We start from the raw sequence: 15,873 nt of genomic DNA on the forward strand, positions 1-15,873 counted from the left end.
ATCAGCTCTAGAATTCAATAAAACGCGCCGATTGCCATGTCAACTATCAAAATCGATTGATTAGTTCAAAAGATATCAGGGTTGAAATGTTAAAAAAAAGACGTGTGGCACTCGGGGACTGCCGCGGTAATGCTATTGCATAGCATTTTGTATCAACTTATGCAATTATAATTATTTATTTATTTTATTTATGCAGTATTTCTTTTTCTTTGATATTAATTCAAGTTACACTTTTTAAGCGTGGTGACCGATAAGAAAACAAATTTTTCTTTTACTAAATAAATAAAAAGTTAATATTGTTTAAAATATTTTTATTATTTTACAATACATGTGGGTTTTATTATCTTACAGTAGCTGTTGGTTATTCAAGAATATTTATCATTGAAACTTCATCACTGCACAATTTTCGTCTTTTTCTGTAAAAAAAAAAGATGAAATCGTTAAATTAAATAATATTGAAGCATATATTACAATTTGTTTTTAAATAAATAAATAAAAAATATTATTATTAAATCAAATTACATATCCATGTAAGATTTTTCTGCATTATGTTGACGAAATTTCCTTTGACGTTCAGCATTTGATTTTGTTACTGTTTTTATTATTTCTTCATTTTTCTTCAAATCTTTCTGACGCTGATAATATGCCCTTTGACGTGCATTAGTTTTTTTCTTTGTAGCTCTTTACGCTTTTCTTCTCTATAAAACGAAAATATCTAGGTATAAATGATAGGTATAAATAATTAGGTATAAATAGTGTAATGACACACCAAAACAAAATTATTCATTTATAAAAAAATAACAATATTAAGAAGTGATTATCGAATTTCGCGCGATGTACATTTATATAGATATAATATCATATATACTTTTTCTGCGCGGCATTCATGTGCATTATCTATACACCAAAAACAAAGGTACGGAATAGTACACGTGCTTAGTTTGATGGTTTCTGTTATATACATAATGAAGAATGAATTTATATATATATATATATATATATACATATTGAGAATCTAAATTGAGAATTTAAACTATACGCGTGTGTGTGTTTGTGTGTATAAAAGAGGGCTACTTTTAGTATCGCCCATTTTAATATTAAAAACTTAGGTTATCTTTATAGCAGTATTATATTTTCAATTCAAAATTAATACTGCATTTGTGATAATAATAAAATGTATGTATATAGAGTACTCACTCATTATCTTTTACTATTTTTTCGTGACTTTCTTCATTAATAATAAATGCACTTTGTTCATTAATATTCAAAACACTTTATACACAAATTTTTCAAGTACAGCTATTCACTGTTGTACATAAATACCTATACACCTATATACTTTCTCATAAACAGCTGCTTATGTATTCGTCCGATTTCGGAGCAGCTCGTCTCGATTCGTGCGAGTTTCGTAGAGTCGTACAATACGTCTAATCGCACGCACACAACGCCGTGTCGAAGACTGCCGAACTGAAATGACGTTAGACGATGCACGGCCTTCAAGCCACACCTCCGTGCCCGTCGGAGTGTGGAGCGTGAGGTTTTTTCGTTACGGAATTTCTGGATTCGGTCCCCGCGCTCAAGGCCCGCGATAGAAGCTATGCAATAGCTTAAAAAATAACATTTTATGTTATTTTTTCCGGATAAATCATAATATAACGTACTAAAATGTGCCTGATATCATACCAACTCATCTTTTTTATGGTTTCTTTTGATCATATAATGTCATCGAACTTGGTTTTTAGTTTAAATCATATTATCAACAAAAAAATCGATAAAACGTAGTTTTTAATATTTTTATCGAATATTTCATATTTTATTGTTTCTTACATGAGTCAAAACTTATTTAAATCTTGATTTTGATCCCTGACATTGATTTCTGCCTCAATACACTTATTTTACTGAACATAATCAGGAACTAAATTTTAAAAATTGGAACTATTTGTTACCTGGGTCAGCTACAGGAGCGTCCTGTGCTGGTTTAGCGGCAGCACCATCGTCAAGATGAGTCGACGTGTGATGTGGCTGATCACAATGGCGGCACTTCTGCTTAGTCCTGCAGTCAGCGTAGCGATGGCGTCCCAAACAGTTAAAGCATAAGCGGTAATGCTGAACAATCGTCCTTCGGTTAGCCTCTTGTGAGTCGAATTGAAGCGGTTCCACAACTCCGTCAGGATGGCGAGTTCAGCATCAATGGCGGCGGCACCTTGGGTAGCGAGTACAGCGTCAGTCAAGCGGTTGGACATATTGCGCATCGTGTCGATGCGTTGCATTTGAAAAGCGATTTGAGCTTCGGCGGCCATCTTGTTAATACGTGGCACACAAAATGGACGCGATGACGTGAAACCGACGCTAAGTTTTCGATCTTTTCTATTTTAAAAGTCTTTTTACACCGGTGTGTAAAATAGATCACCCTGGGCAGCACTCTAGCAGTGCTCAGCAATGCCCACGGCACTTAGCGATTTTCACGACACAGAACTGACACTACACTTTTTTTTTTCTCACAATTTTTTTTTATTTTTAATTTAAAATAATTTTTTAATTGTTTAAATTTCGCCAGATCCGGCTCGAAGGACCAAAATGTAAAATGAGCGAATAAAACTAATGGATCTGGTTTAGGCGAGTTTTGTTAAACAATTAAAAATTACACAGATTTTATTATAAATTAAATTATAGATTTATTTACACTGATTTACACCTTAAAATTATGAGAAATATATACAATAGCGAATGCAACTAGATAAATTTATACGCGATAGCGAATGCAACTCAGATATTTTATTCACGTATAAAAATTGACACGTGGTCAGTAGCGGTTACTTCAATAATAATTAATTAACAATTAACTTATTATCACAAGAATAATTTATTTATTCTCAATAAATAGCAGCCTTGATTTACTGACTAAGAATTGAGGATAATTTAGCGTAGCGATTTGATTTAGTTTCACACAAGTTAATAAGCGAAGCGGTTCAAGCACGAGGTTGCACGTAGCAAAGACACGTTGTAGAAACTCTGAGCGAAGCGGTTAGACAGATAGTTGTAGAATGAATAATGGTAGCGTCGTTGAATCGTCGAGAAGCTTGGTGTCGACGTGGCAGCTTTGCTGCATATAACGAATTTTCCTATTGGCTTAAAAGCGCGCCAACTGGTATCAGTTGATAGCGAACTATCTCATAGGCTGACCAATATAAAACGAATTTTGTGATTGGTCAGCTTGTAGCGGGTTCTCAGGACGTCTTGACACGATCCTGAGTTAGAAATTGTATGTGCCGGGCCCAAATAGCGAGTGACCCGGCACTATTCTGACTTTCAGTCAGTAGCGAGCTCGGCTTCTCCCGAACCGAGCGGAAATGCACGAAGCTTGATTTAAATTAATCAAGCTTGTGACTGAACAAACAGGCATTTAAAAAATGTATTAATTTTGAAAAAACATTGTTACGTCCAGCTCAGATGCTGATTTTTTTATATTAAATTTTATTTTCTTATTAAAATTACGTGGCGACCAAATTTTTTTTTCTTTAATAATTCTAGAGCGATAAGAAATAATTTAGTTGTGAAAAAGTTTTAGAATTAGTAAATTAGTTTTGCTCTGACGCACGTAAAAATACTAGAACAAACAACCATATGCATTTTTAATGACCCCTCAGGTCACATTTGAATGGAGGCCTAAAGGCCACCTGGAAACAATTTTTTTTCAGGAATTAACAAGAAAATATTTATCAACAATAGTGTACTTAAAATATTTTAAAAGAAAAATTGAAAGGTTAACAATGACTCACTTTTTAAATAAATAAATTAAAGTATACAATCTTATAAGCCTTACATTTGTAAGTGCACTTTTGTAGATAATAATATTTCGGTGCCCACGTAAACGTAAAATAGATATCCAAGGAAAAAAATGATTTTAATGACATGTTGTCCAGAATATTCGAATGAATAATTTTAAATGAAATAAATTTAAACAAAAGACTTTTAATACAAAACATTCACATAAATAATATGAAAAATAAATTTTACTTAAAGGAAATTCAAATAAATAATTTTAACATGAAGAAAATTAATAAAAGAATTATCTGAATAAATAATATTAAAATAAGTAATATTTATCAATTAAACAACTTAACTAATAATATTTACATAAGTAAAGAAATTATAAGAATAGAAATAAAAATGTATATAAATAAATAAGTAAATTAACAAAATTTATATAAATAAAATTCATGCAAATAAATATAAAACTTTATATTAACCAAATAAATAAATTAATCGAATTCAAATAAATAAGAATGATGAGGATAGACATAACAGTTTACATGAATAAATTAAAGTAAATTTATCATAAGGAAAATTTACAAAAATAGATATAAATTTTTGCTATATAAAGTTATAAATAAGTTAAAATATTGTTATACATGTAATATTGTGCATGTGAGTGTATGTGTGTATGCTCCCACACATAGGCCTGCATCGGGCTGGGCCTTTGCCACTTCCCTAACGGAAAATTCTAGGGAAAGGGAAAGGACCCAAAGGAATTATGCTTCGATTGGACACAGTTTTTCCCCAAACAATAGACAAAATAGGACAAAGTAAAACACATAAAAAGGTTAGCAAAATCTAAAATAGTCAGTTTTTTTTTGCAGTAGCAGTTTTTTTGAGTCACAGAGTTTCAGTTTTGTTTAGTCTCAGTTCTCAGTCCTGGGTCAGTAAGGATGAGAAAATTTAAGTACAAGTGTTCTCACACTTTACACTAGTTCCGTACTAGTTTTTCATTTACAAGTGTTCTGACACTTCTACATTAGTTCCGTACTAGTTTTTGTTTTTATATACAAGTGTTCTCACACTTTATTATTAATTTTTATTTAATTGTACAAGTGTCCTCACACTTTATTTTATTAATTATATTACTAGTGTTTAGTAAATATTGTGTCAGTCAGTTTAGAAATATCAAGTTAACGCCGAAATCAATTGTAATGGCGAATAATACAGTAAACTCAGTGTAAACCAGAAATGTACTCAAATCTCCACAACTTCAGGTACTGTAATCTTTAAGTTTATGTATGCCAAAATACAGAAACATTTCCAACACACGGAAAGATTATAAAAGAATGTATTGTATTCAAAATTCTATAGTCCTCTCTAGTATTTAAAATGAATTTCATCGTAACCATTTTATTGTAAATTGGAGTCGGCTGACTAGTCACCTAATACTTTTGATATCAAGTTATTGTATTCACATCATCAAAATTTTCAATTGTATAATATATAGTAGTTAAATTCGTATATTCAACATTTTTTATTTCTAAAACCCTTCCAGAAATTTACTCAGTGTGATCTCGGTCTATTGGTCGAAAGACTAGGGCCAAAAATAATAATATTAACTTGTCCAACATCACCGTACAAGCTACTAGTTGGACATAACACATAAAATATTTATAGAAACAACTTTTAAAAATTTTACATTTAAACATTTAAAAAATCTTCTATTTTATTTGTACGACTAACTTATTGATGAAAATTTAAGAATTTTCTAATGTCCTCTAATTATCTTGTCGATGTTCCCATTTGTCGTTTAAACTCCTATCTAAATTTTAAGTCCTTATAAATAATATATTTAACATAAATACTTATGAGTATTCATTAAAAGTAACAGCACATGACAAACAAAATATCTTTTGTACATGAGCATCAAGGCTAGGACTAATATGACAGGAAGTGTTTGTTGCAAATACTTTTTATCTTCAGCTATTTTGAAAAATAGATGCTTCAACAGTTCTGTTGCAGACAGCCTGTAATTAATTATTTGATTGAAAATTTATTTTGATAAAATTTAAATTAAAAAAATTACCTCCATGGAGAGTCTTTGTGCAAACAATCAACGACCATCTTACGAAACGTTTAGCTGTAAACTTTGTACTGATCTTTTTCATCAGCAGCAGTGTCCAGCGTCGGCGGATCATTTTAGGGTATTAGCATCAGTACTGTCATCGGCGGATACTTGTAATAAGGAGCAGTACCACTCGTCATTTCAATACCAGGCGACCCTACGTGAACTTTAAGTTCGTAACCGTAGTCCTGTATAAATGGACACGACAGTTATAACAACTTTTTTCTTTAATCAACAGTATGTTCAACTTTTTCGAACTGCAATTACTTAATCAATAATCTAGCAATTAAAAAAAGTATATGTATAAAATGCATTTATTAATTATAATAAATAGACACGTGCAATTTTAGCTTCATCAAACACTATATTTACAATTGGTGGTTCTTGTCTTATAAATATGAATATTATAATATCCAGAAGTAAGCCACTTTCAAGTAACCGGAAAGATAATTAGAGGACATTAGAAAATTTTAAAATTTTCATCACTAAGTTAGTCGTATAAATAAAATAAAATTTTTAAAACATGCACTAAAAATTTTTTAAATTGTAATTGTCATCAATGTTGCTGGTTAACGAAAAATGAAGCTATCGAACTTTTGGATTATTGGAAATTTGGGTAATTGGTAGCATTGGAAATTGAAATGACTGGTGATCGGGATTTTAGGTGATTGGAAATTCGGGTCATCGGGATTATTAGTAATTGGTAATTCAGGTAATAGGGATCTGGGTTATTGGGATATGTCCTATCAGTTACTTTTCTAATTGGAACCTATCTAATGGACGTCTTCCCAACGTGTTGGAGAGCAAACAGTAACGATTAAGTTGACAGTAAATTGTCTGTAACTTGAATTCAATTTGACTACAAGTGTTACTGTCAGACAATGACGTTAAGTTAATTGAAAGTTCCACTTTAAATTGACGGCAAGTTTTTCTGTCAAATTACATTCAGATGACGGCCGCAGATTTGCATCAATTTGCATACAAGTATTATCCAGCCGAGGCTTACCAGAAACTTGTCGTTAAGTTAGCCGTAAATGTTTAACTGCAGAGCTTTCTGAGCGATTATAAACTTTTACAAAATAAAAATCAGTCGGTAATGTTCATTCTTACCATTTCAGAATGTAAGCAAATTTATACACAAAATCCCTGATTAAAAACTCCGATTGAAACTGATTGAAAATGTCCTATCAGATTTAATCGAAAATTTCTGATTGACATTCAATCAGTTTCAATCGGATTCAATCGGAAACTTCCGAATAATTCTGATTGAAAGTTAATCAGAAATTTCCGATTCCCGGGAAAAAATAATTTGATATATTAAACGATACAAAATTAAAAAATCAAATATTTCCAAATCTACGTTGAATCTATATTAACAATTAGATTGCATGTCATGAAGTAATATAGGATATACTATATTACCCCCCAAAATAGAACTTGTCACTCTGTCAAAGAACAGAGGAGTGCTCTTGTCAAAATTGCTTCCAAGTCTGGAATATAATACGTCTGAACTACGTTTCTTACCAGGGACACTACACAAGTGGTAGGCGCTATCTAGTGGCGAGAACGGAACTACTCCCAGTGCTATTGCCTAGGACTGGTGAATTTTCTCTCCTCCATATATATCTTTTCTCCTAAGAAATTTTTCTCTTGGTTCAAGCAACTTTTTTTTCTATTAGTTGGAGCATACGAAAATCCTTGCGTTAAACACCCCCATGAAAAATATTTATTTAAAAAATATAAGTTAAAATACAAAAAATATATTTTAGAATTTATAAAAAATAAATCAGAAAACTATTTTTTTAAGAACTTGATATTGAAATGAAAATAACTAGAAAAAAAGCGAAATATTAAAAAACTTTATTCATAATAATTTTTGAGAAATGAAATTACCTACAAAAAAGTTTCTATGAGATTTTCTGATAAAACTGATAGTTCCGCCGGAAAAGTGAAAAGATCTCAAAATTAACGATAAATTTGACTTTAAGTTCAAATAACTTTTGAACAGTTAGATTTATCAAAAAATGATGAGACTTTTGTTGTAGAGCATTCAATTTCCTACAAAAATATCTATCGTGCATAATAATTCGTTGATTAGCTTGTAAGTTAGAAAATTCTAAAAAATAAAAAGTATTTTTCCCGTGTTATTTAAATACTCTGTAAATATGAATAAGTGAAATCGGTGAATGTTCACTAATTTTAAGTGCAATCCAAACCACTTATTTTAAAAAGTGGTTCAATTGGCACTTAGAATAAGTGAATATTCACCTCTTTCACTTATTCATGTTTACAGAGTACAAAAAAGAAAAACGGATTGACGTAAACCGTAGTATTATTATTCAGAGTTTGGATTGATACCGAAATTTTGGTTTTTAGGTATACTTTCAATTTTTGGAAACCAAAAAAAAAAATTTTTTTTTTAACCAACCTAATATATGTATAATTTTTTTATTAATGTTTCCTGTTATTTTCATGATAGTTTTAATTCAATCAATACAGTTCTTCAAAAAAAGTTTTTATATAATCCTGAGAAATGTTTGTTTTAATTTTTTTAAAAAATTGATTAAATTGGAAAGACAGATAAAATTCTATACTCTCTGATATTTCAAAAATTGCTGAATTCATGATAAATGAAATTCATATCTGCCCAAATTTTAATAATTATTAATACTATCTGAATTGTTATTTTCCGATTGAATCCGATTGAAACTGATTGAAAATTGTCTGTCGAATTTAATCAGAAAATATTCAATAAATGAATTATTATTTTCTGATTGAATCTGATTAAAACTGATTGAAAATTTTCTGTCGGATTTAATCGGATTCAATCGGAAAATAATCGATAAATGAATTATTATTTTCTAATTGAATCCGCTTCGTTTGAAACAAAATTTTTTTTTTCTAGCCGACACAAGATAATTTTGCCGTTTATATTGAGAAAAAAAATTTCCTGAAGATTTTAGCTCTTAAATTTAATTTAAAGTACTTTCTCTCGAGTATCGAATGTTTCCATTTAAAAAGTATGTAAATTGAATAACTTCTTTTTTAAATTGCTACAACTTAACAGTAGAACATTTTACAGTAAAAAAGATTTATACTATATTAAGCTTACAATTTTTATACTGTCCAATGTTAAACTACTCGTATCTCATAGATAATACGCCCGAGTCAAAAAACAAATTCTAGCTTGGACCTCAAAAAATTCAATTCCTTTGATCTTTTATTTACCGGTCGGAAAATGATACGATGTTGGCACTCTAAATCCTCAGTGAGAACTATGAGGTCTAAATGCAAACTCTTCATCGATTTTAAATTCTAACGAAGCTCTCAAAATCCTCAAAAAATAAATTACCGTTGTCTGGACTTAGAAAATTTTCGAGTTGAACAAAAAATCTGAGTACTTAGAAAAATTTATATGTAAAATAATATAAATAAATTAATTTATTATTATTATTATTCGCTTTTATATATTCCTGGACAAACTTTTAATAGGTCTCAAAAAAAAAAAAAATTTTTTGAAACTTCCTAAATAATATAGAATACAAAATCTAACATTTCGTCCTCAATAATTTTTTGTATTTTAATTGGAGAAATGTATATTAAATTTTCTTTCAGTTAACTATATTCTCATAGTAACCATTAAATTTTTTTTGAATGGATATAAATAAAAATAAATATTCATTTTCATTTGTTATACTTTGTAGTCGTTCCGGTAATTTTTCTGCAAATTTGTAATTAATTGTTTATTTTTGGGTCAACTTTTTTGATATTTTCCGTCCAAAGTATTTATTTTTTACGAAAAAAAGTAAGGGGATCTGCGTAGGTTACGTCATTTGAGAAATTGAGGCCTAAATCTGGAGCACTAAATTTTTTTATATTATGAGGAATTAGAGGTCCACGCAAATTTTTTTTAAACCAGTTTAGCCCTCAATTATGTAAAATCGCCCATAACTACAACATTGAGGCCTAAACTGAAATAACTTTTCACATAGCTCTCAATCTCCAAAGTCCAACTTGTCCCTCAAATACCTCACGTAGTATTTTGAGGTTCGAACTGGAATTTGTTTTTTGACTCGGAACTAGAGGTGGGTAGTTCCGGACATGTATAGTTCAATGAACTATGTCTTTTGTTGGATAAGTATCCGGTCGTTCCTCAAAATTCACTTTAGTATGCTCACTAGTTCTTTTTTTCGCGCCACTGTCATCATTACCAACAAGCAGTCAAGCAGCAGAATAATTTTTGATTGGTGATTTTTTATGGAATTTTGAGTTGAATATCAATCATAATTCATTCTCTATTTAATATAAAATAATATAGTTCGCCGTGAATGCGTCTTAAACACGTAGGTCGCATAGCATGATGTTGTGTAAACTGAAATATTTTGTATGTATACGTTCTAAATACTGAATCATCATGAGAATTAAAAATATTAAATAGTTCCACGGATATGATTCCAGGAACTAGTTCCTTTTCGCTCCGGAAACGTTCCAGGTTCAATCCGGAATGTTTCCGGAACTACCCACCTCTACTCGGAACACCACTATTAAAAATAAACGAGGGCCGCCTCGTTTGTCATCTACCGTTAGCATTGATTCTAGCGACGCTAGTGAGGCGCTAGCCAGTGCCTCGTTTCATTTTTATTAGGGACTTTAGCAATATATCTAGCTCATCAGGAAGATAGTTTAAAATCAATTAGAACATTGTACACGGAGAAATATGTTGGCTCGAGACCTAGCCATTTTTATTATGATGTCGACCAACCTTGAAACAGGAAGTGAAGCATCCAAAAAATTATTATACTCATACGAAAAATTGTTACGCCGTATCAGAACTATTATAATGTATAAAAGTAATTGTTATTAAAGTTTATTGATAAGTCTCTCGCGCGTAGTAAGTATTGTGATTCTGCATAATAAATTTTCGTATGAGTATAATAATTTTTTTGATGCTTCATTTCCTGTTTCCAGGTTGGTCGACAGCATAATAAAAATTGCTAGGTCTCGAGCCAACATTTTTCTCTGCGCACCCGGACAGACATACATGAAAGCGAGTTAATAAAAACATGATAAGTAATCGTAAAAATAAAATATTATTCACTCATTGTATACGATTAAAACTGATTGAAAATTTTCTGTCGGATTATATCGGAAAATAATCGTGAAAAAATGATTATTTTGCAATAGAATCTGCTTACAACTAATTGAGAATCTTCTATCAGATTCTTTCGGAAAATAATCGTGAAAAAATGATTATTTTGCAATTGAATCTGCTTACAACTAACTGAAAAAAAATCAATCGGATTTAATCAGATTCAATCGGAACGTAATAATTTATTTCTCGATTACATTCCGATTGAATCTGATTGAAATATTTCAATTAGTTTTAATCAGATTCAATCGGAAAATAATCGAAAATTAAAACTATAATTTTCCGATTGAATCTGATTGAAATTCAATCGGAGACCTTGAATGCTCCCAACCATTTCTGATTGAAACTTTGTTTCCAATTGAAACTGATAGAATTCTGATTGAGTTTCAATCACATTCAATCAGATTCAATCGAAATTTTTAATCAGAGAATTGTCTACAATTTAAGGGTAAAAATATACTCAACAATTTTTCAAGTAAAATTAACAATAAATTGACATCAAATTTGCCTAAAAATTAACGACAACTTTTTTCTAGTCAACTTTTGAAGTAAATTTGGATTCTAATTCGGGCAGTGAATTTACTTCGAATCCAATACCGACTTTCCTTTTCGTAAAAAGTTGCTTCTAGATTGAAAAAAAAATTAACCGCAAATTTTTCTTTTTAACTTTTGCTGTCAAATTGTCAGCTAATTCGGGCAAGCAAATTTCAGGCAATTTCAATGTCAAATTACGGTCAATTTCAAGCTGAAATAGCTATTAGGGTAGGTTTTTATTCAGAATGTCGCGGGGATCTAAAAGTTTGCGTTAACTTATTTAACATCAACTAATGAATGTAAAGTTAGCCGACATACGACAATTTTTATTTTCGGCAGAGCATATCTCCGCTGCAGTGTACAATCGCCATCATCAATGCCTGGGAAAAAAATTTGAAAGTTGCAACCACTCTGTATGTTGTCATAGTTAAGGCGAAAAATATCCGTTGGCGACAGTGGAAGCATAGAGGAGAGTGAACTTAGGCCAAGTGAAAGGAAATGTATTTAAAGTGGTTAATAGTTCAATGACAAATGTAAACAAACATAAGGGTTAGTAAATAAATATTAATTTTTATTTGTTTATATAAAAAACAATGTTGTGCTTGGTGAAGAACTGTTTATCAAAGTGTGTAGCTTTAATTAATGAATTAAATAAATAAAATGTTATTACAAGTAGTAATTGTGATTTAAAAATTTCTGATCTGTAACGTGCAGTGTTAAACGTGAAATATTAATTAAAAGTTGAATAAAATTAAGTGATTTCAATTAAAGAGTATATACAATCACAGACTTTAGGTTAAATGTGCATAAGTCTGAGGAAAAGTTAAATTGGAGCACTTGCTAGTACTCTAGCTAAGTATACTATTTACGGATACTACTGGTTATAAGATGTTATAGGGTAATGAATTTATTTATTAAAAATGTAAATAAGATGAATGAATAAAAAGTAAATTTTAAAAAAATATTATAAATTATACAGGTAGCTAGGACGAATTCTGGGACATATTCACTAAGATGAAATTGAAGTTTTTGGTGGACTCTGGCTGAGGATACTATTTTTACAAAGACTGCTGGTTATAAAGTATTGTAAGTTAATAATTCCACTTACTAAAAATTAGATGAAATCAATTGAAAAAAAAAAAAAATCAATAATTATTTATAACAGTACTAGTTATGGTGATTATTATCTGGGCAAATCTGCTCGAGGCTGATTGGATGTTAAATTGGAGCATAACGTTGGATCCCGGCTGAGGACCTTCTCTTCATTGCGAGTACTGGCCATTAATTTATGGATGGTAATAATTTCATTGATTTAAAAATTCGCTAAAGTTAATGAACAATTAATATTAATAAATTTATTATTTAGTACAGGCTACTTAAAAAATTTCCCAATGAAATTTTCACGGATTTAATGAAGAATTTAATTGGAACACTCCAAAAGACTCTGGCTCACTCTCTTAAAATAAATTAGTGAAAAGCAGTCCAATCAGTGAATATTCATTGCATGAATAGTCCCAAGTATATCACTGATTAAATCAGTGATATACTTGGGACTGATTCGCAGTGAATATTCACTGATTTGCAGAACTTTTTACAAATTATGTGAATTCATATTTAAAAAAAAAATATTAATTGGTTTGTAACTATAGTAACAATGAGGACTTAGTCTCTTGTGAATAAGAAAAAAAGTACATCAAAAATAAATATTCTTGTTCTTGTATTTTTAACTTCCTTAATAAAAGCTTGAGATAAATTACCATCTCTATTCTGCATAATTATTGTATTTTTAACTCTTTCTTATTCATTTGTTATTTCCATGCACTATCGTCTATTGTTCTTGTTGAAATTATTTATTATTGAGATATCTATCGTGATACTCTTGTGTTTATCCGAGACTTGTCACTTACTCATTGTCAAGAATTTTATTATTTGTTTCATTAATATATTTTAAAAAAAGTTTTTGATTTTTACATCTTTTAAATCAGTTCATTGAGTGACTGTAATGGGTGATATTTATGCGAATAAATCAGTGATCACAAGGGGACGAATCGTCGGCTTACTTCAGGCTAATGTTCATGCAAATGTTGTTGCCGAATTATGCAATTGCAATATTAAGACAGTTTATTTATGGAAAAAAAAATTTCGAGAACATGGTGAAGCTGGATTGCTAGACCACCGTAAATTGAATCATCGTCCTCGACTTACTACAGTTGATGAAGATTTATTATTGCTGGAAACGTAATTACACAACCCGTTTTCATCATGCGAGCAAATCATTCATTTATGCGGCTCCAATCTTTCGCCAATATCAGTCGATCTTCGCTTTAAAAAGTATGGTAATATGTCAGCTCGTCCTACTAAAAAGCCAGAGCTCACAGACGCCCATCGCATTAATCGCGTGCAGTATGCTAGAAATTATCGAAATTGGATGCCTGAACAATGGGAAGATGTCATTTTCACAGATGAAAAGGTATATAATGATATTATAGTACTTGTTTTTGGTATATCATTCCTTACAAACGAGCAAGAGCTTTTTTACTAATATATTTTTGTCAAATTTCTTTCAAAGTTAAACTAAAAAAAATAATTTTTGACATTTTCAGTCTTTTTCAACGAGTGCAGATAACAGATTGCGCGTTTGGCGACCACGAAACGAGAGGTTCAATCCTGCTTATGTGCTCCCGGATTATTGGTCTGGTCGAGTTACGTCCAACCATTGGGGTTGCATGTCTGGACGAGGATTAATAGCTTTGCAACCTTTGTCGGGAAATTTCAATGGTGAAGAATATGTTGAATTACTGAATGAGTGTATGGAACCAGCCGTCCGTGATATTTATCCGGAGGAAGACCATCCTTTCATATATTTCCTGCAAGATAATAGCCCGATCCATACCTCACGCCTTGCTCAGGATTGGTTTATGGCCAATCCTGACTTCATCCTCATACCACATCCTTCTAAGTCACCAGATCTTAACCCAATCGAGAATGTGTGGGGTAAAACTTTATCTTCACAATTAAAATAAATAATCTATTGACATAATTCTCATTTTTTGTTTCTTTTTGAACTTGTAAGATATATAAATTTTTTTTGTTTACACTTCTTATAGGTATGATGACAAGGAATTGGCAACCTGTGGAACCAATCAGGACTAAGGCGATGCTGAATGAATTTGTTCGTGGGGTCTGGGATAACGTAAGCTACAAAATTCCTGACTTATTAAAGACAGTGAGATCCATGCCTAGACGTTTGGAGGAAGTTATTGCGAATGATGGTTATTCGACAAAATACTGAATATTTAAAAATTTTAATTTTTGTATTAAATATAATTTTATTTACATAATGTAAACTTAATGGTTATGTGTAATGTGTTATGTGACGAAATATAAACAGCTTCCGTTTTTATAACTTTGATTATTTGTGAAAAAAAGCCATCCTCAAAAGTACAACTAGAAACGGTGCTACTCCAACGTTGAGAACATCTTGATATAGTAGAGGAGACCGTGGGAGACCGACCTTCACCCATCGGATAACCAGATGAGACATATTTTTTATCAAATATAATTTATTAACAAACATGCCTATGATGGCTTGGCTATCAAAAAGTGTTCATGGCTATTTTTAATTAAATTAATTTTAATCAATTTTTTTTCATCACCTTCACACTTTTGATAACCGAATGAATTTCATTTCAACTGATAGTTTTTAATACACAGAATATGCCTTCGTAGGCTTGTCTATTTATTTCTGTGCATGGCTACCTGCCAAGCAGATGTAAACAGGTAAGTCAATATAGGAAACTGTAGTGTTCTGATAACCAATCGAAATTGGTATCATAAGTAAGATATTTTAATTATAAAACTAATTGTATAGGCTTGTCTGCAAAAAATCGTTCATGAAATATTATTGTCAGGCTATAAAATTTTAAAATTGGAGCTATTTGATAGGTGCGAGAGAGAAAGTAGAGCGGCCGAGGTCCGTGAAGTAGAACAAGACACAACATAGTAGCTGCACGCTACCTGACCGTTGAATGTATCCGAGTGCGCATGCTCGCATACATGTGAGTGACAGAGACAGCATTTATTTATCACAATCGACAGTAATTTTAAACTCTAATTTATTATAACTCTAATTTAATTATATTAGAAATACTTACGGCTGTAAAATAATGAAAAAGAAATTATTAAATATATTAATAATAAAAAAAAATTAATTCAACTAAATTTTTTTTCATTTTGCAGCTAAATTATAAAATTTTAAAATTATAAAAAAATTTATATTCATTATTTAAAATATATTATAAAGAAT

At 30.6% G+C, this 15,873-nt stretch overlaps 2 long non-coding RNA genes across 4 annotated transcripts; one reads left to right on the forward strand and one right to left on the reverse strand.

The window, feature by feature from the left end:
- Nucleotides 1-333: 333 nt before the first annotated feature.
- On the reverse strand, nt 334-3,037 carry LOC128667744 (uncharacterized). Its single transcript, XR_008403674.1, has 3 exons — nt 1,198-3,037; nt 523-698; nt 334-416 (listed from the first exon to the last, which is right to left on the reverse strand). It is a non-coding gene; the product is annotated as an uncharacterized LOC128667744 (long non-coding RNA).
- An 8,582-nt stretch (nt 3,038-11,619) lies between these two features.
- LOC128667470 (uncharacterized) lies at nt 11,620-15,148 on the forward strand. Of its 3 annotated transcripts, XR_008403436.1 has the most exons (6): nt 11,620-12,465; nt 12,547-12,653; nt 12,733-12,862; nt 12,934-14,037; nt 14,171-14,345; nt 14,675-15,144. It is a non-coding gene; the product is annotated as an uncharacterized LOC128667470 (long non-coding RNA). The 3 variants fall into 3 exon arrangements; XR_008403435.1 differs by having other exon boundaries at nt 11,621-12,465; nt 14,171-15,148; XR_008403437.1 differs by having other exon boundaries at nt 11,621-12,465; nt 12,939-14,037; nt 14,171-15,147.
- The last annotated feature ends 725 nt before the right edge of the window (nt 15,149-15,873 follow it).

Source organism: Microplitis demolitor, chromosome 1, assembly GCF_026212275.2.
Source record: "Microplitis demolitor isolate Queensland-Clemson2020A chromosome 1, iyMicDemo2.1a, whole genome shotgun sequence".
In the NCBI taxonomy this organism is placed as follows: Eukaryota; Metazoa; Arthropoda; class Insecta; order Hymenoptera; family Braconidae; genus Microplitis; species Microplitis demolitor.